Raw genomic sequence first — 20,983 nt, forward strand, 5'->3', positions numbered from 1 at the left:
AATGTCGCAGTCACGAAAAAAAATAAAATAGTTAGCCGATCCCCGCCATTACTAGTATAAAAAAAAATTAATAAAAATGCCATAAAACCATCCCCTATTTTGTAAACGCTCTATAACTTTAGCGCAAACCAATCAATAAATGCTTATTGCGCTTTTTTTTTTTACCAAAAATATGTAGAAGAATAAATATCGGCCTTAGGAAAAATAAAGTTGTTTATATATTTTTGGGGGATATTTATTATAGCAAAATGTAAAAAATAATGTGTTTTTTTCAAAATTGCTGTTTTTTTTTTTTAGCGCAAAAAATAAAAACCGCAGGGGTGATCAAATACCACAAAAGAAAGCTCTATTTATGGCAAAAAAAGGATGTCAATTTTGTTTGGGAGCCACGTTGCACGACTGTGCAATTTTCAGTCAAAGCGACGCAGTGCCGAATCGCAAAAAGTGCTCTGGTCCGGAAAGGGGTAAATCCTTCCGGGGCTGAAGTGGTTAAATGTTTTTTTTTTTTTTCACGCTATCTTACTATTTTATGTGCTTTGCTCAGTTTATGTTTTTATAAATGCTGGAAGAAATATCAAATGCAACACAAGTAGTGTTACTTGCCTAGTGGGTGCTTTCACCCCATTCCTGCCCAGGCCATTTTTCAGCTTCCAGTTCTATAGTAGGTGAGGTTGAAAAAAGACACATGTCCATCAAGTCCAACCTATGTGTTTGATTATATGTCAGTATTACATTGTATATCCCTGTACGTTGCGTTAGTTCAGGTGCTTATATAATAGTTTTTTTAAACTATAGAGGCTCCCCACTGAGATCACCACCTGTGGAGGGGAATTCCACATCCTTGCTGCTCTTACAGTGAAGAACCTTCTACATAGTTTAAGGTTAAACCTCTTTTCTTCTAATTTTAATGAGCAGCCATGTGTCTTTTTAAACTCTTTTCCGCAAAAAAGTTTTATCCCTATTGTGGAGTCACCAGTACGGTATTTATAAATTTAAATAATATCCCCTCACAAGCGTCTCCTCTCCTGAGAGAATAAGTTTAGTGCTCGCAATCTTCCCTCATAACTAATATCCTCCAGACCCTTTATTAGCTTTGTTGCCCTTCTTTGTATTGGTTCCGTTTCCAGTACATCCTTCCTGTGCGGCCGGACCAGAGTCTTGTAGAGCGGGAGAATTATCATTTTATCTCTGGAGTTGATCCCCTTTTTAATGCATGCCATTATTTTGTTTGCTTAGCTAGCAGCAGCTTGGCATTAAATGTCTACTAGGACCCCCAGGTCCTTTTCCATCCTAGCTTCCCCCAGAGGTTATCCCCCAGTGTATAGATTGCGTTCATATTTTTGCCACCCAAATGCATTATTTTACATTTTTCTATATTGAACCTCATTTGCCATGATGTTGCCCACCCCATTCATTTGTTCAGATCTTTTTGAAAGGTTTCCACATCCTGCATAGAAGTTATTGCCCTGCTTAGCTTAGTATCGTCCACAAATACAGAGATTCAACTGTTTACCCCATCCTCCAGATCGTTTATGTACAAAATAAATAGGATTGGTTCCAACACAGAATCCCACTACCCAACTCTGATCATTCTGAGAACTCTCCATTTATCACCACCCTCTGAATTCGCCCTTGTAGCCAGTTTTCAATCCATGTACTCAGCCTATGGTCCATGCCAACGTACCTTATTTTGTACAGTAAAGGTTTATGGGGAACTGTGTCAAATGCTTTCGCAAAATCCAGATACACACTGTCTACGGGCCTTCCTTTATCTAGATGGCAACTCACCTCCTCATAGAAGGTTAATAGATTGGTTTGGCAAGAACGATTCCTCATGAATCCATGCTGATTACTGCTAATGATACCGTTCTCGTTACTAAAATCTATTATATAATCCCTTATCCTCTCCAAGAGCTTGCACACTATTGATGTTAGACTAACAGGTCTGTAATACCCATGGATGTATTTTGAAATATTGGCGCTACATTGGCTTTTCTCCAATCACCTGGTACCATTCCAGTCAGTAGACTGTCAGTAAAAATTAGGAACAACGGTCTGGCAATTACTTGACTGAGTTCCCTAAGTACCCTAGGATGCAAGCCACCTGGTCCTGGTGATTTATTAATGTTAAGTTTCCCAAGTCTAATTTTAATTCTGTCCTCTGTTAACCATGGAGGTGCTTCCTGTGATGTGTCACAAGGATAAACACTGCCGTTTTGGTTACTGAAGCCCCCCGATTCCCTTGCGAAGACAGAGGAGAAGAATAAACTCAATACCTTCGCCATCTCCCTATCCTTTGTAACCAGATGTCCTACATCATTCTTTATGGAGCCAATATGATCTGTCCTCCCTTTTTTTACTGTTTACATACTTAAAGAATTTCTTGGTATTTTTTTTGCTCTCCTCTGCTATGCTTCTTTCGTGTTCTATCTTAGCCGCCCTAATTGCACTCTTACATAACATGTTTCATTCTTTATAAAATCTGAATGCTGGTAATGATCCCTCAACCCTGTATTTTTTTGAAGGCATTCCCCTTTGCTTTTATATGCATTTTTACATTGGAGTTAAACCATCCAGGACTTTTGTTCGCTCTTTTAAATTTATTACCCAATGGGATGCATTGGCTAATGCCCTTATTTAATATGCTCTTAAAGCAAGCCCATCTCTCCTCCGTGTTCTTTGTTCCTAAGATTTTATCAAATTCATGCCTTCTAAGAAGGTTCGTAGTTTAGGGAAGTTGGCCCTTTTGAAATTCAGTGTCTTTGTATTCCCCTTCTGTTCCCTGTTTGTGTTATACTCTAGTCAATTGACCTGTGATCACCGTTTCCTAAATTGCCCCCGTATTTCCACATCCGTGATCAGGTCTGTATTATTGGTAATCAGTAGATTCAGTAACACTTTATTTCTAGTTGGTGCATCTACCATCTGAACCATGAAATTGTCCCACTAGACATTTTAAAACTGGCGAGCCTAAGCCCCGGTACACACGGTTGGACATTCCGATCACCAAATCCATCGGATCATTTCCGACGGATTTTGTTCCAAACTGGTATTGCTTACACACGGTCGGACAAAGTTGTCGGAAAATACAATCGTTCGGAACGTGATGCCGTTCGTTCGTTCCGATGGAACTACGTTGCGGCTAGTAGCCAATAGCTTTCGTCTCATAATTTATTTTGAGCATGCGGACTTCTCTGCAAACGATTGGAAAAAGTCAGATCGGATTTTGTTGTTGGAAAATTTGAGATCCTGCTCTCAAATTTATTCCATCAGAATTTCCGACAGAAAAAGTCCGATAGAGCCCACACAGGATCGGATTTTCCGACAACATAAATTGGATTGGACCTTTTCTTTCGAAATTTCCGACCGTGTGTACAGGGCATTAGACTAATGCGTGGTTCCCTCCACCCAGTCTATATCTGGATAATTAAAATCCCCCATTATGATAACAGTTCCCATCCTTGCTGCTAATCCAACTTGTGAAGGGAGGTCCATCTCCCCCTCCTCCCTCAGGTTAGGGGGCCTATAGCATACTCCCAGTAATATTTTCCCCTTAGCTTCATCCCTTTGGATTCCACCTCCTCCCTAGCTCCCTTAGTGATGTTATCTCTTACATTCACTTGTACATTATTCTTGATATATAGGCATACCCCTCCCCTTGGGAGCTGTTGAATAAGGATGAGCCGAACACCCCCCGGTTCGGTTCGCACCAGAACTTTGGAACGGACCGAAAATTCGTGCAAACTTTAGAACCCCATTGAATTCTATGGGACTCGAACGTTAGAAATAAAAAGTGCTAATTTTAATGGCTAATATGCAAGATATTGTCCTAAAAAGGGGTTGGGGACCTGGCTCCTGCCCCAGAGGACATGGGTCAATGCCTAAAATGTTTTTAAAAACGGCCGTTTTTTCTGGAGCACTGATTTTAATGAGGATTAAAGTGAAAAAAAAAAAGTGAAATATTCCTTTAAATATCGTGCCTGGAGGGTGTCTATAGTAGAATAGAGGCGTTTCAGTTCGCATTGTGCGCTATACAAGTATTTCATTCAATCTGTTTGTAATTTGGAACTGGTACATTTTTAAAGTGTAGCTCCAGTCAAAAAATCTATTTTTAAGCTTTTTGGAAAACATAGGGAAGGGTTATCACCCCTGTATAATTTGTTTTGCCATCCGTCTTTTTTCATCTCACTTCCTGTTGTCTCCTTCCGTTTGCAAGTAGGATGTTTGAAAGTAGGGGCCTTCCCTATATGCTCTGCAGAAATTTGCGCCTAAGGTGTTGGTGTTGCCACAATACTGTAAGCCCTTAAAATGACTCTTGGTAGGTGCTGGAGAGCCCTGCTGTGAGCAATTATATCAAGAATTGTAATTACATGCCATTGTTGAACAGTGGTAGAAAAATAGGGCCTTTGGTGGTTGTGGTGGTGGTAGTGGTGCTGGTGCCACAACACTAAGTCCTCACAGTTACTCTGGGTGGGTGCAGGAAGTGCCCTGCTGTGAAATATTATATCAAGAATTCTAATTACATGCCCCTGTTAAACAGGGGCTGAAAAATTGGGCCTTAGGCACTGCTTGCTGGTGCCACAACACTGCAACCTCTCCCAGATACTCTAGTTGGAGTGCAGGAATGAGCCCTGCTGCAAAGGATTGCATACAATTTTTTAATTACACGCCCCTGTTAAACGGGATGAAAAATTGGGCTGGTGGCATCACTCAGAACCAAAAATGTTCTTCTAAGATATCAGCGGAGGAGGAAGCGGATAGACAGTCAACATAACAGGACAGTCATTCAGCGTCAGCATAGGCAGTCTTGAAGGGATGTGATATTTAAAAAAAAAAAAATTATTCGGTTACATCAGCTACATCAGACAGGCATCAGTTACATCAGACAGGCATCTGGTGGTAATAGTGCTTGGTAGCTGGTGGTGATCCAAGACTGATTCATCTTTATGAAAGTCAGTTGATCAACCGAGTCGGTGGACAGGTGCACCCTGTGATCGGTTATAAAGCCAACAGCAGCACTGAAGGTGCGTTCCAAAAGAACGCTGGATGCAGGACAGGCCAGTAGCTCAATTGCATACTGTGCAAGCTCTGGCCAGTGATCCATCCTCAAGACCCAGTAAGGCAGAGGATTTTCGGTGGTAAAGGTGTCCAAGTGTGACCTTGCCCCTAGGTATTCCTGCACCATGTAAATCAGACGCTGGCGATGGTTGCTGGAACCGATCATGCCTTGGGGCTGCGGACTAAAAAATTGTCTGAACGCATCGGTCAGACGGCCACCTTCTCCACCGCTTCTTCTGACCGATGCCTCAGCAACACGTTGTCCAAGACCAGGAGTTTGTAACCTCCCAGTCTCTGGGAATGCGTTACACAGACCTTTCTGCAAGGCCTCCCGGAGATGTCTCATCCTCTGCTCCCTCTGCGATGGCAAGATAAGGTCCGCAACCTTACCCTTGTACCGTGGATCAAGAAGAGTGGCCAGCCAGTAATGGTCCCTCTCCTTGATCCGAAGAATACGAGGATCCTTCCGCAGGCTTTGCAGGATCAGGGAGGCCATGCAGCGTAGGTTAGCTGAGGCATTCGATCCGGAGTCCTCTGGGTCACTAAGGACAACATAATCCGCAGCTACCTCTTCCCAGCCATGTACAAGTCCACGGGTTTCTTGGGACTGTAAATCATCCTTACAAGACTGCTGATGCTGAGTGCCAGGCTCCACCTCCATGCTGACAATCATCCTCCTCATCCTCCTCCTCCTCTTCCTGTGTGATGGGTGGGACAGCAGGAACACCGTCTGGATAAAGGGGGCCTTGAGAGGCAAGGAAGCCCTCCTCTTCCTGCCTCTGTTCTGTCTCAAGTGCCCTTTCCATTATTCCATGCAGCGTATGCTCCAAGAGGTACAATGTCACTGATGCATGCACTGTCACTGCTCACCATCCTTGTGGCCTCCTCAAACGGTGACAGGACAGTGCATGCATCCCTGATCATGCCCCTTTGGCGTGGTGAGAAAAAACCGAGCTCCCCTGACCCTGTCCTGGTGCCGTAGTCACACAGGTACTGAGTCATTGATGGCCCTCTGCTGCATGTGCAGCCCCTGCAGCATGGCCAACGTTGAGTTCCACCTGGTGGGCATGTCACATATAAGGCTGTTCTTGGGCAGGTTCAACTCCTTTTGGAGCTCAGCCAGCCGAGTACTGGCATCAAATTATCTGCAGAAATGCACAGAGACATTCCTGGCCTGCTTCAGGACATCCTGTAAGCCCGGGTACCTGCCCAAGAACCGCTGCACCACCAGGTTAAGGACGTGAGCCACACAGGGCACATGGGTCAATTGTCCCTGTCGGAGGGCGGAGAGGAGGTTGGTGCCATTGTCGCAAACCATCAATCCTGGCTTAAGCTGGCATGGCGTCAACCAACTCTCGGCCTGCCCCTGCAGAGCTGACAAAATATCTGCCCCAGTGTGGCTCCTGTCCCCAAACAAACCAGCGCAAGCACGGCATGGCATTGTTTTGCCTGCGTACTTGCGTAGCCCCTTGAATGCCTACGGAGCACCGCTGGTTCCGAGGACAGAGCACCGGAAGAGGCCGTGGAGGAAGAAGAGGAGGGGTTGGAGGAGAGAGGTGTGTCACAACCAGTAGTAGCATTTGAGGCGTGGTGGCGGAACAACCTACAACACTACTGCACCTTGTCCTGCATCCTTCCCAGCTGCCAGAAGAGTGACTCAATGGGCCGTGAAAGACAGGTAACGTCCCTGTCCATGCCTGCTGGACCATGAGTCAGCGGTAATATGCACCTTACTGCTGACCGCCCTTTCCAGCGAGGCAAGGACATTGCCTTCCACATGCCGGTAGAGCCGGAATCGCCTTCCATGAGAAAAAGTGGCGTTTGGGGACCTGCCACTGAGGAACCGCACATTGCACAAACTCACGGAAGGGGGTCGAGTCTACCAACTGAAAAGGTAGCAGTTGAAGTGCTAGCAATTTAGCCAAGCTAGCATTCAACCGCTGGGCATGTGGATGGCTGGGAGTGAACTTTTTTCTACGGTCCAGCAGCTGGGGCAGGGAAATTTGCCTGCTACAATCAGACGTGGGTGTACTGCTAGCAGAGTGCCCGCAAGCACTTGGCTGTGACACACCTAATTCTACACCTTCATTCCTCTAAGCACAGGTTTCAGAGAGGACTGAAGGTCTAGTGGGGTTGGAGATCCCAGCTGATGAGCAAGGAGAGGTCCGCTTTGTTCTTTGGTGTGGGTCTTTGAGGTACGCTTGCCAACGAGCTGCATGGCAGGTCAACATATGTCTGGTCAAGCATGTGGTGCCCAAGCGGCTGATGTTTTGGCCACACGAGATATGCTTGAAACATATGTTACAAATAGCAGCGGTGCGATCTGATGCACTCGTCTCAAAAAAGGCCCACACCAAAGAACTTTTAGAATAACACGCAGAGGCAGCGCCCTGCACAGGCAGAGCTGTCTGATGGCTTGTATAATGTAAATGAGTTTAGTCTGGCTTGTAATAGTATTCCACACATTGTTGTTTGGGCTAATTAACCCTGTGTTGATGTTTATGATAATGTTTATTGAATTGTTAGTGAGCTAGGAGCCGAAAAGTCTTATCCCTCAACTAGTATGAGCGTTGATTTCGATAATTAGCCCATGCTAATTAGGTTAGGTTTTAGTCTTCTACTGTATTATAAATACTTGGCATTTTGGTTCTAATAAGGGAGTCAATGTTGAGCAGCTAAGCAAGTGTCGTCTTGCTTTGTGCTTGTGAGCGGTTGGAATATCTGATATCTATATTCAGACTTAGGCCGCGTACACACGGGCGGATTGTCTGCCCAACTAAGTTCGTCAGACAATCCGACAGACAGTCCGTTCAACTTTTCAATGAACGGACTTGACCACACACGATGAACAGACAGTCCGCTGAAAACTTGCGCGATGACGTGTACAGCACGTACGACGGGACTAGAAAAACGACGTCCAATACACTGCAATGCAACCTTCGGCCGTGTAAATCCTTTCTGAGCATGCGCCATACTTAGTCCGTCCAACTTGCCTACACACGAGCGGACTGTCCGCTGAAACCAAGTTTGGACGGACAAAACCAAGTTTGGACGGACAAAATTCCGAAAGACAAAGTCCGTCAGACTGTCCGCTGAAAAAGTCCGCTGAAGCCCACACACGAGCGGATTGTCCGCTGAAACACGGTTCAGCGGACTAAGTTGGGCAGACAATCCGCCCGTGTGTACGCGACCTTAGGAAGCGGTATACTGACAGAAGCACTCAATCGGAGTGTGTGATCGGATCCGTCGCAGGTAGATACAGGTGCATTCTGCGGTGCAGGCACACAGACAACACCCAGTCACCCACTAACTCCTGCAGATGGCTCAATTAGAGAACACTCAGAACAGCAATGAAGGGTAGATACAGATGTATTGTGCGGTGAAGGTACACACACACACACACACCATCCACTAACTCCTGCAGACGCCGGAATACTACACAAGGACGCCGCGCTGGCGGCCTTATAGAGTGTAGGTCGTGTACTACACCGCCTGAGCTATAATTGGCCACAGGCATCCTGCCTGTGGCCAATCATGGCTCTCCTCGCTGCCAGCGCTGTGATTGGCCAAGCATACGGGGTCACAGTGCATGCTTGGCCAATCATGAGCCAGCAATGCACTGCGATGGCGCAGTGCATTGTGGGCCGTGAGTGCCACTTGAATTTGGCACGAACGGCCCACAGAGTTCTGGCTTCGCCGAACAGTTGGTGTTCGAGTCGAACATGCGTTCGACTCGAACACCAAGCTTATCCCTACTGTTGAACCTGGTTTCTTAAATTTCCACAAAATCCAAATCTTCCTTATACAACAGTATCTCTAGTTCACCCATTTTGTCGCCAGGCTCCGGGCATTGGTGAACATGCCACGTAGTTTAGACCAGTCACATACTAGCCTCTTATTGGGTGTTCCGAGATTGCAACTAGGACTTGTTACTATACTTACCTTGGGTTTATGTGCTTTAGTCAACCTACCACTAATGCCCCCTAAACTACCCTCTGGAATATGTTCCACGCTGACTATATTTACCTCTGGGCCCTTCTCCCATCGTCTAGTTTAAAAACCCCCTCTAACTTTTTGCCCATCTTTATTCCTGGGTGATCTGCACCCTCCTCATTTAGGTGCAGTCCGTCCCTTCTATAGTACTGGTGATCGACTGAGAAGTCAGCCAAGTCCTCCAGGTCTTTGTTAGAGATTGCCCTCTCTGTCCTAAGAATTGAGTCCCCTACCACCAGAATCTGTCTTTCCTTTCCCTTCACTCCCCCCCCCCCCCCCACTCTCACTGGAGTTGTTCCCCCGGCAGCTAGGAGAGTCCCTCAGCTCCAGCAGTGCTGGTCCCTGACTGGTTTCACCAATGTCACTCAATGGAGCTTATTGGGATGCTCTAGCCCTGGATCGGCCTCCTTGGCACTACCCCCTCTACCCTTCCTGACTGTCACCCATCTACTCTTTCCTAGTGCCTGCACCTCTTTGTCTCCACCCGCCTCTGTGCTGGCCCCTGCCGGCACCTGCCATCTACATTCCCGGCTCTTCTTTAGTATGGAAGGACTTCTCAGTGCTGACAGTTTCTTCCTCAGATTCAGAACCTGGACTTCCATGGAAACAATGTGCTTACATTTTGCAAAGCAGTATTTGCCCTTGATTGGATGATCAAGGAATGCATACATGCCGCAAGATGTACACCGAGTCACATCTCCACACCCGCCGGGCATCGTACATACTAATTTAATGAGGATTGGGGATTATACCCTGTCCAAATTACCTAACTAGCTTCTTGACACTAATGTCTTGATTCCACTGAGTGGATTGGTTCGGTACAGTTTGGAAGGCCTGGAATGGTGTGGCCTATTCAGGTGAGCGTTTCCACTGCAAGTCAAACCGCAAGGGGCCATATGGGTTTAGAAAAAATGCCTAGCGTGACATCACATTAGTGCGACAAGAAACCTGAAGCTACAAACAACGGAGGTCATCCAGTAGCTCATCTTTTCTCTAGTTGCCTTTTGGTTCGTTATAATTAAAATACATGCTGCACCATATGAGAGAAGGTTGCAAGCGGCAAAGAGAAACACAGCAGAAAAGAAAACTTATAGCTTGGATATTTAGCCGGGAGAAGTACATCTTTGTACTATAGAGTAAGCTGAACCACCTACCTGAGAGAGACACAGACAGACACACACACTGACCCACCTACCTGACATACACCCTAACCCACCTACCTGACACACACACACACACACTAACCCACCTACTTGACACACACACACTCTCTGACCCACCTACCTGACACACATACACTTACGGTAATAAAAAATAAGGAAAAATCTAATATAATATATATGTTATAGGAATATGTTGCATTTTTTGTGATATGTTACAATCAGTTTTTTTTTTTTTTATATGCTTCTGCTTTTGTCAAAGCAGTGCAGATCAGTCATTTGGGCTCTCCCCCGCACCAATGAGTGGTGGGATGTGACTGTCCTGGGATTTACACACACACAGTGGGTGCACAATTTCAGAATGTCTGGGGAAACCTTCTCATACCTTTGTGCAAAGCTACGTCCAGTGATGGAGATGCAAAACACCAACTTCACAGCCAGTTTGCCTGTGAGGAAAAGAGTTGCCATTGCACTGTGGAAGCTGGCTACCAATATTGAATACAGAATTATAGGTCATCTTTTTGGTGTCAGTAAATCATCAGTGTGCTGGTGTGTGCAGGACTTCTGTAAGGCTGTCTGCACATGGCTAGCTCCTGAAAGTGATCATTTTCCGGACAGGGAAAAGCTTAAAGACATGGCTGACTACTTTGAGAACAGGAGGGGCATTCCACAGTGTGTTGGTGCTATTGATGGCTCACACATACCGATAATAGCACCACAAAAATACCACACTGACTATTTCAACAGAAAAGGCTGGCATTCCATCATCCTCCAGGGAGTAGTGGATGGAAAAGGACTGATCTGGACTGTGACTGGACTGTTTGCAATAAGAACATTTGTGGGGTGAATGTTGGCCATTATGTGCTCGGGGACTCTGCCTATCCTTTACAAAATTGGCTCCTGAAACCATTTCCTAACAATGGGCGCCTGACACCAGAACAACACGAAAACATCCAGGGCATGGGTCATAGTGGAAAATGTTTTCGGAAGACTTAAGGGTAGATGGCGGTCTCTTATGAAGAGGAATGACAGTGACATTAAACTTGCCAAATCCATGGTACTTACTTGCTGTGCTCTTCACAATCTTTGTGAAAGTCATGGAGAAGACTTCCACCAGGATTGGAGTACATCTTCAGAAGAGCCAGTACTAGTATTAGCAGCACATGATATCAAAGAAGAGTGCAGTGAAATACGTCAGGCTCTGATGCGGCACCTCAACATTTAATTTCTTACCATTCATTTTTACTAAAGTATTACTATAATTTTAATATGTGTTACATTAAATCCGACATACTCCAAAAAGTCTCTCGTCTTTTTTGTTACACAAAAAAAAATAATCTCTTTCTATATATTCTTGAAAGTAAAAATTTGAAAAATATATTAACAAATATATTAACATACTGTCTGGGTGGTGACCTGGATCACGACTGGCTCAAAGCACTTGAACAAGCTGACCAAGGACACCAAGAAGGCCTGGTTGAAGGTAGCCAACCGCTCCATCTGCTGCCGGGAGATTTCTGCCTCCTGGCGCATAGCTTCCTGTGCATTTTGATGCAGTGTCTGAAACAACCTGAGAGGCAATCAATCCTTTCCAGCTGCCTTTCCTTTGCTGCCTGCATATCCTCCATGATGTGCGCAGATCCAGCAGCAACTGTCTCCTTTCACCTGTAATATGCAAAAGACCAGAATGGTAGCATCCGTCCCACCACTGTAACCCCCCTTTCTCATCTGCCCCACCAGACTGTACCCCCCTGCTAGTCTTCTGTACCTCTGTTCCCCCTGCTCATCTGCCCCACCAATACACCTCCTTTCACATCGGCCACAATGCTCTTCTGTCCCACTGCTGAACCTCCTTCTCATCTCTTCCACCACTGTACCTCCTGCACATCTGTCCCACTGCTGATTTATTTTAAGAAAATGCACACTTACAATTTTCACTATTATCATCATGTCTTACCAGTGTTGCAGTGTGCATTTGGCGAACGCTGTGGTTGGCTTGATGAAATAGTATTGGTGCTGCTGAAAGACGTTGAAGCTCCATCATCTGAAAAGTTTGACACATCATTGGAGTCCAGCAACTGTTTCTGAAAATGCACATATGTTATATATATATATATATATATATATATATATATTTTTTTTTTAAATGTTTAGCAGAGCTAAATCCTATGCCAAGAAAAAAAAAAAAGCAGTGTGGCAGATGTGCAGGGAGTACAGTGGTGGAAGAGATGAGAAGGGGGTTCAGCAGTGTGGGGCAGATGTGCAGGGGGTACAGTGGTGGAAGAGACAAGAAGGGGGTTCAGCAGTGGGACAGAAGAGCAGTGTTGCAGATGTGCAGGGGTATAGTGATAGAAGAGATGAGAAGAGGGTTCAACAGTGGGACAGAAGAGCTGTGTGGCAGATGTGCAGGGGGTACAGTGGTGGAAGAGATGAGAAAGGGGTTCAGCACTGGGGCAGATGAACAGGGGGAACAGAGGTGGGGCAGGAGAGCAGGGGGGTACAGTCTGGTAGGGCAGATGAGAAAGGGGGTTACAGTGGTGGGACTGATGGGAATTATTTTTTTTTTTTAAAAGATTACCAAAAGGTGTCCATCATGGATTTGAGAATTGCAGTTGCAGATTCCAGACCTCCCTCCCTGCCTTGGTTTGCCGGCCTATGACCGTAAATGGTGTCGTACCACCTCCAAGTACTCCGACTATTTCTACTAAGCTCACCAAGCCCATCAAGCTCACTCTGAATAATGCTATCACCAATTAAAGTCAGGAAAATAGTTCCTGAGATGACCAGACCCTGCTGTTTGCAGGCATCCTTCCCTATCTGGACTGAACGGTGATGTGGTGTTTGTTTGGTGCTTTCCTTTGACATCAGCATTGATGTTTTTCTATCCACCAATCAGTGGAATGTATCGTGTGATGCCAGTAGCTCCGCCCTAACCGTACCGTATCATTTTCTATAGCCCCACATCTGAAGTAGGACCCTGAATAGTGCAGTATGGTTCGGTTGTATGGGCCGCTTTAATAATGGAAACACTAAAAATAGTGTACCATACTGAACCGAACCAATGCGCTCAATGGAAACGAGGTATAATACTCAACAAGACAATAAATAGGTACTCGCAGACCGATGTTCACTCGCAGACCGACGTGCATTCACAATACACAAGTACTACCTCACACTAAGACCCCTTTCACACCACGCCGCAACTTGCGTCGGCGGTAAAACGGCGCTATTTTTAGCGGCGTTTTACCGGCGGATTTACAGTGCTGCCCCATTGATTTCAATGGGCAGCAGCGGTGGAGGAGCGGTAAACACACCGCTCCTTCACCGCTCCAAAGAAGCTGCTGGCAGGACTTTTTTCTGACGTCCTGCCAGCGCACCGCTGTAGTGTGAAAGCCCTCGGGGCTTTCACACTACACACAGTGGTGCAGCTTCTTTAGGGCGTTTTGCAGGCGCTATTTCTAACGCGATAGCGCCTGCAGAACGCCCTGGTGTGAAAGGGGTCTAATACTCAATACAGCCCACGTGCACGCCCAGCACTCATGTACTTACAATACACAGGTACACACTCACCCTACACAGGTACTTGACCCGTTACAACCTCTTGCTTTCAGCTTTGTTTTTTGTTTTTAACCCTCACCACTTAGTCCAGTTCCACTAACTCTGTTGTTTGTGTGTGTGTGTTTGTGTTTTTTTTTTTTTAACTCACCAATTAGTCCAGTTCCACTTGGTCTAAGTTCTAGCAAGCTCAAAAGTGAACAGGCTCACAATGAGTTCTACAGAAGGTTATATGGGCCTTAACCACTTAACAACCGCCCATTGCCGATTAACGGCATCAGGGCGGTTGTTTAACTCTAAGAGGCCGTTAATTAACGGCCTCCTAGAATTCTGCTCTCGCGCGCCCCCTGGGGCGCGCACACGAGAGCATCCGTGACCGCTGGGTCCAGTGGACCCGGCGCATCACGAATCACGGTAAACGGCCGCTCATCGCGGCCGTTTACCACGTGATCGCTCCGTCAAATGACGGAGTGATCACTTGTAAACAAGCCGGCGTCATGTTATGACGCCGGTTCCTCCCTCCCCCTCTCTGTACCGATCGGAACAGCGGAGGGGGAGGAGATCGGTGTCAGCAGCGATGTGGGCTGCATCTGCAGTGCCCACATCGCTGCTCACCGAAAATTAACCCCTCAAATCCCTGCAAATACTCTGCATTACTCTGCAATTCCCTGCAAATACTCTGCATTACTCTGCAATTCCCTGCAAATACTCTGCATTACTCTGCAATTCCCTGCAAATACTCTGCATTACTCTGCAATTCCCTGCAAATACTCTGCATTACTCTGCAATTCCCTGCAATTCCCTGCAAATACTCTGCATTACTCTGCAATTCCCTGCAAATACTCTGCATTACTCTGCAATTCCCTGCAAATACTCTGCAATTCCCTGCAAATACTCTGCATTGCCCTGCAACACTCCGCATTGCCCTGCAACACTCCGCAATGCCCTGCAACACTCCGCAATGCCCTGCAACACTCCGCAATGCCCTGCAACACTCCGCAATGCCCTGCAACACTCTGCAATGCCCTGCAACACTCCGCAATGCCCTGCAACACTCCGCAATGCCCTGCAACACTCCGCAACGCTCTGCAATACCCTGCAACACTCTGCAACACCCGCCAATACCCTGCAACACTCTGCAATGCTCTGCAATGCTCTGCAACCCCCGCCGATACCCTGCAACACTCTGCAATGCTCTGCAACCCCCGCCGATACCCTGCAACACTCTGCAATGCTCTGCAACCCCCGCCGATACCCTGCAACACTCTGCAATGCTCTGCAACACCCGCCAATACCCTGCAACACTCTGCAATGCTCTGCAACACCCGCCAATACCCTGCAATGCTCTGCAACGCAGTACTCTGCAACACCATGCTCTGAGATACCCAGCCATAGTCGGTGATACCCTGCAATACCCAGCCATAGACATCTCCCGCCGCCCTCCGCCCTCCGGTGCTTCTACCGAATCGCTAATACGATCAAAGCCAGAATCTTTTTTTTTTTCAGGCTTCCCAGCTTAGAGGTGAGATGTGGGTCTTATTGACCCCACATCTCACTGTAAAGAGGACCTGTCATGCCATATTCCTATTACAAGGGATGTTTACATTCCTTGTAATAGGAATAAAAGTGATCAAAAAAATTATTTTTGGGGAAAAAAATGTCAAACTAAAATAAATAAAGTAAAATGAACAATAAAAAAAAAATGTTTTTTTTAAAGCGCCCCTGTCCCCATGTGCTCGCATGCAGAAGCGAACGCATGCGTAAGTCCCGCCCACATATGAAAACGGTGTTCAAACCACACATGTGAGGTATCGCTGCGAACGTTAGAGCGAGAGAAATAATTCTAGCCCTAGACCTCCTCTGTAACTCAAAACATATAACCAGTAAAAAAAATGTAAATCGTCGCCTATGGGGATTTTTAAGTAGCGACGTTTGCCGCCATTCCACGAGCGTGTGCAATTTTGAAGAGTGACATATTAGGTATCTATTTACTCAGCGTAACTTCATCTTTCACATTATGCAAAAATTGGGCTAACTTTACTGTGTTTTTTTTTTTTTAAGCACAAAACAGTTTTTTTTCCAAAAAAAAGCATTCGAAAAATTACTGCGCAAATACCGTGCGAGATAAAAAGTTGCAAAGACCACCATTGTATTCTCCAGGGTGTTTGCTAAAAAAACATATATAATGTTTTGGAGTTCTATGTAATTTTCTAGCAAATAAATGATGATTTTTACATGTAGGAGAGAAATGACAGAATTGTCCTGGGTGCTCCAGAACGCCTGATGGCGCTCCCTGCATGTTGGGCCTCTGTATGTGGCCACGCTGTGTAAAAGTCTCACACATGTGGTATCACCATACTCGGGAGTAATAGCAGAATGTGTTTTGGGGTGTAATTTGTGGTATGCATATGCTGTGTGTGAGAAATAACCTGATAATATGACAATTTTGTGAAAAAAAAAAAAAAAAGTAAAAAGAATCTTGATTTTGCAAAGAATTGTGGGAAAAAATGACAACTTCAAAAAACTCATCATGCCTCTTACTAAATACCTTGGAATGTCTTCTTTCCAAAAAGGGGTCATTTGGGGGGTATTTGTACTTTTCTGGCATGTTAGGGTCTCAAGAATTGAAATAGGCCGTCAGTCCTTCAGGTGTGATCAATTTTCAGATATTGGCACCATAGCTTGTGGACTCTATAACTTTCACAAAGACCAAATAATATCCACCAATTTGTACTTATTTTTACCAAAGATATGTAGTAGTATAAATTTTGGCCAAAATTTATGAAGAAAAAATTTCTAATCTGCTAAATTTTCTAACAGAAACAAAGAAAAATTCGTTTTTTTACAGAATTTTCGGTATTTTTTCTTTTATAGCACAAAAAAAAAAAAACCCAGCGGTGATTAAATACCACCAAAAGAAAGCTCTATTTGTGTGAAAAAAAGGACAAAAATTTCATATAGGTCCAGTGTTGCATGACTGAGTAATTGTCATTCAAAATGCGAGAGCACCGAAAGCTGAAAATTGGTCTGGTTATTAAGGGTGTTTAAGTGCCCAGTGGTCAAGTGGTTAAAGAGGAGGGCCGGTTATACAAAAAAAAAAAAAAAAGTCAGCAGCTGCAAACACTGCAGCTGCTGACTTAATCAACACACTCACCTGTCCAGGGTGCTCGCGATGTCGGCCGCCCGAGGCCGACCCGTCCCTCGGCTCTCGGGTCCCGGTGCTGCCATTCCTTGCAAGGGAAACAGGCAGTGGAGTCTTACGGCTTCACTGCCCGTTTCCTACTGCGCATGCGCGAGTCCCGCAGCTACTGCGCATGCGCGAGTCCCGCAGACAGAAGACAGAAGATCTCCGCGGAGGAGGAAGAGGAAGATTAGGAGAAAGTGCCTAGCAACAGGCATTTCTGGTAAGTAAAAAAAAAAAAAAAATTTCATTTTTTTTTTTATATTTTTTTGTAATTTTTTATATTTTTTTTGTTTTCAGGGTGGCCCTCCACTTTAAGCACCTGTCACCAATTAACACTCCCCTTAATTAGTACTCTGAAGGAAGCAAAGAAAAAAAAAAGCTGTTTAAAAGATGACAGAAAAAGGTGTTAAAAAGCTACAAAGCCCCAAAAAGAACCTAAAAATGCAACCCAGCAATCACCAGCAGTCAAAAAGCAAAACTTGTTCACACTCTCCATTTAAAGGGATTGTAAAGTGAATTTTTTAAAAAATAACAAACATGTTATACTTACCTCCACTGTGCAGTTCGTTTTGCACAGAATGGCCCCGAACCTGGTCTTCTGGGGTCCCTCGGCGGCTGTCCCTGCTTCCTCCCGCAGGTGCTTCTCACGTTCATGGGAGCTCCCTCGCATGGTAAGAAGCATCTGCGGGCGCGTTCCCGTGATACAGCCGGCGGCTATAGCCACTCGCTGTATCACACGGCCCCGCCCCCTGGCGCTCCGTGTCAGTGGATGTGATTGACAGCAGCTCGAGCCAATGGCTCCATCCACTCCACCCACTCCAGCCAATCAGCGGCCAGGCTGAACGGTGGAAAGGACGTCGGGGGGTGAGGTAAATAAAACGGGGGGGCTGGGGGCGCAGGCACTGTCAGATGTTTTTTCACCTCAATGCATAGAATGCATTAAGGTGAAAAAACATTTACCTTTACAACCTTTAAGGTCCCCACTGTTTAACAGACTGATGGTTGGAAGCTATACTTTCAATAAAAAATTGGAAAAGATTAAGGATCAGGCAGGGTGTGCAGCCTTCCCTAATAGGCCCCCTAAGGGGCTAGTTAATGTGAGTAAGTGAATTGGGGTGGATGGCGCTACCTATATGTGGGGAAAAAACCTATTCCCTAGTTTTCAAACAAATATGGACACCCTAACACACTAAAGTGCTCAAATAATTAAATGGTGGTGCTACAATCATAGATATCAACATGTGATCTACAAATACTAATGCAACCAAACCATATAAAAAATGACAAGTATATAATATATAATAATTGACAAAAATAAATTACTCCTGTGTATAAAAAAAAAAAAATGATGAATGCCAGAAAATGATTCCCAAATTCATCAAAAAAGTTAATCAAGAAATGAATATGTGTATCATCAAACAGTCCAAATAAAAAAGTCCAAAAACAGTGTGAAATTGGTGAAGCTCCAAAATAGCCAAGTGTTCAAACGATCAAAGTGACTCTTGTGCTCAACAAATCAGGTGACTCATGTACGTCCCCTTGTGGGTCCCCACTCACAAGCTCCTGATACCCCTGCAGGGGTGGTAGGCATATATGAATAACCGTTGGTATCTCCCTTGGTGGCTTTTGCAGTGGTCTGCCCATAGCCTATTATGACATACCTCACTAGCTTCTCCAGCTATTCCACCGAAACAGGGTGCCCAAACTGGTCTCCTGAGGACAGGATGAGGTCCTGGAAGGTGGTGTGTTGGGTCTGGTCCCGGTGACATAGTTGGCAGAAGATGTTCCGCTTCAATCGCCATGTAGGCTAAAACAAGCATGGGTTTATGAAAGGATTGCTATGGGAAGCACCACTGCTGGCATGCGTTCCACCAAAAACTGAAAGTGACGGCGCGTGAACTTGAAACTGGAAATTGTGTCAATGCGTTTCACCATCCCACAGGGCTTCATCAAGGACCCCCTATGTGTTTATTGCACAAATAAAAATGGGTACTTACAAAATAGATGTTAAAAACAAGCATGTAACAGCAAGAGATTGCAGATAGGAAGCGCCACTGCTGGCGTGTGTTCCACCGACAACCGGACGTGGCGTCGCCTGGACTTCAAACTGGAAATTGCGTCAATGCCTTTTGCCCTCCCATAGGACGTTATCAAGGATGGCATTTTGCCCTCTCACAGGACATCATCAAGGAGGTCCTTGATGACATCCTGTGGGAGGGCGAAACATGTTGACACGATTTCCGGTTTCAGGTCCACACAACATCACTTCCGATTTTTGGTGGAACGCACGCCAGCAGTGGCACTTCCCATTGCAATCCTTTGCTAAACCCATGCTTGTTTTAACCTACATTTTGTAAGTACCTTTTTTATTTGCACAATAAATACCTTTATCAAGCAGTACTTCACTATAGTCCTCTTCCTTTATGTCGTTTTGGACACTATGATCCACAGTTGATTGTCATAAGCATTGGAGATCTTCCTTGTATCCTGATGTGAATTTGCCATCCCTGGCCAACACTCTAAGCCTGAACGACCCCTAGACGGAAAAGCTTCCCTCCGGTGAGTGGGGACACAGGAAGGAGTGTGGCGCACCTGGATTTTTGGAGCACAATCACACTTTATAATTTGGAGCACATCATTCACCAATATATGGACATTCACCTACTAATGAATTGATTTCACTGTATTCATTGATACATTATTTGCACTACTGTGAGTGCTGTAATTTATTCATTTTATTTCATTTGTCGAGTGTATAGCACTTTGTGTACAGCAGATGCAACTTTATTCATTTTTATTTCTGATTATTTGATTTAATATTTTTCACTTCTAGCATGAGTATATATATTTAGAATATATTCCTTTCATAGCAATGTGGGAATGCCCAGTTTGCAACTCATTGGGGTAAAAAAAGAACGCAAGTTTGGCTAGAGGTGAGTGAGGATGCATAAGCTCATCTTTACTGCTCATTACCACAACACAGAAGTATAAAGGTGTGCGCTGGGAGGACACAGTGCTCAAATGCTGATCCTGGCGCATTGCTCTGTTTGCTTGTCTTATTTTTGCATTGAAATTTTCTCTGGGCAAGGCTGCTCAACGCAGCCCAAGGCAAACAGTGTGAATGGGTCTTAAGGCCAGCCTTAAAGTGATATTAAAGCCTTTGGTTTGGCACAAAGCAGCCAGGATCCTCCTCTTCTCAGGTCCCACACTGGCGCTCCTGCTGAGTGCCCCCACAGCAAGCAGCTCTGTGTGTCCATTCACGCATTGAGCCCTGGCTCGGCCCTGCCCCACCCCCCAGTCTCCTAATTGTCTCACTGCAGAATGTATCAGTTACAGAGATGAGGCTACCCATTTACAACTGCTTACAATGATCAACTTATATTTATTTATGCAAGTCTTTATCCCAAAAGGAAACAACTTTCTTGCTTGCTGTATCTGATTACAAAGTGTGAACTAGCTTCAATTTGTTAGTGTATCCGATTTAGCTAGTACAGCGAATACTCCCCTACCCGCAAACTGACAATACTGCTGTCTAAAAGTGTTCCCCGTTCCCCATGCTTCTTCATCCAGAGTGGGGGCACTGTAATACAGGAGGTGTGTTACTGGTCAGATCACCAGGTGAAAACAGAAGGGAAAAAAAGCTTATAAAAGAAAACTAATGCAGCCAACACATCTAAAGATTGGTAATGAATGGTTTTGGGTAAACCCACTTAAGGCTGGGTTCACACTAGAACATGCAGCGGTTCCCAGCAGGGGTCCGGTGCATCTCCATTTACCATTTCAGGTCCGATTTCAGCCAGAATTTTGAGCTGAATTTGCACTGAAACGGATCAAATGACACACAGGACTCCTGTGCAATTTGCGATGGAGCCGTTGCGGAGATGTGTGAACCGGCTTCATAGAGAGCCGATCTCATCTTCTGCTATGCAAATTGGATGCGGGTGATCCCAACTCTAAGGAAGACGGGGAGATATATTGTATGTAAGTTTCTACAGGCTTCTTCAGTGACTTTGCAATTTGAAATCAGAGAATC

The sequence above is a fragment of the Lithobates pipiens genome, unplaced genomic scaffold, assembly GCF_037356315.1.
Source record: "Lithobates pipiens isolate NorthernLeopardFrog02 unplaced genomic scaffold, aLitPip1_a1.2 Scaffold_13, whole genome shotgun sequence".
In the NCBI taxonomy this organism is placed as follows: domain Eukaryota; kingdom Metazoa; phylum Chordata; class Amphibia; order Anura; family Ranidae; genus Lithobates; species Lithobates pipiens.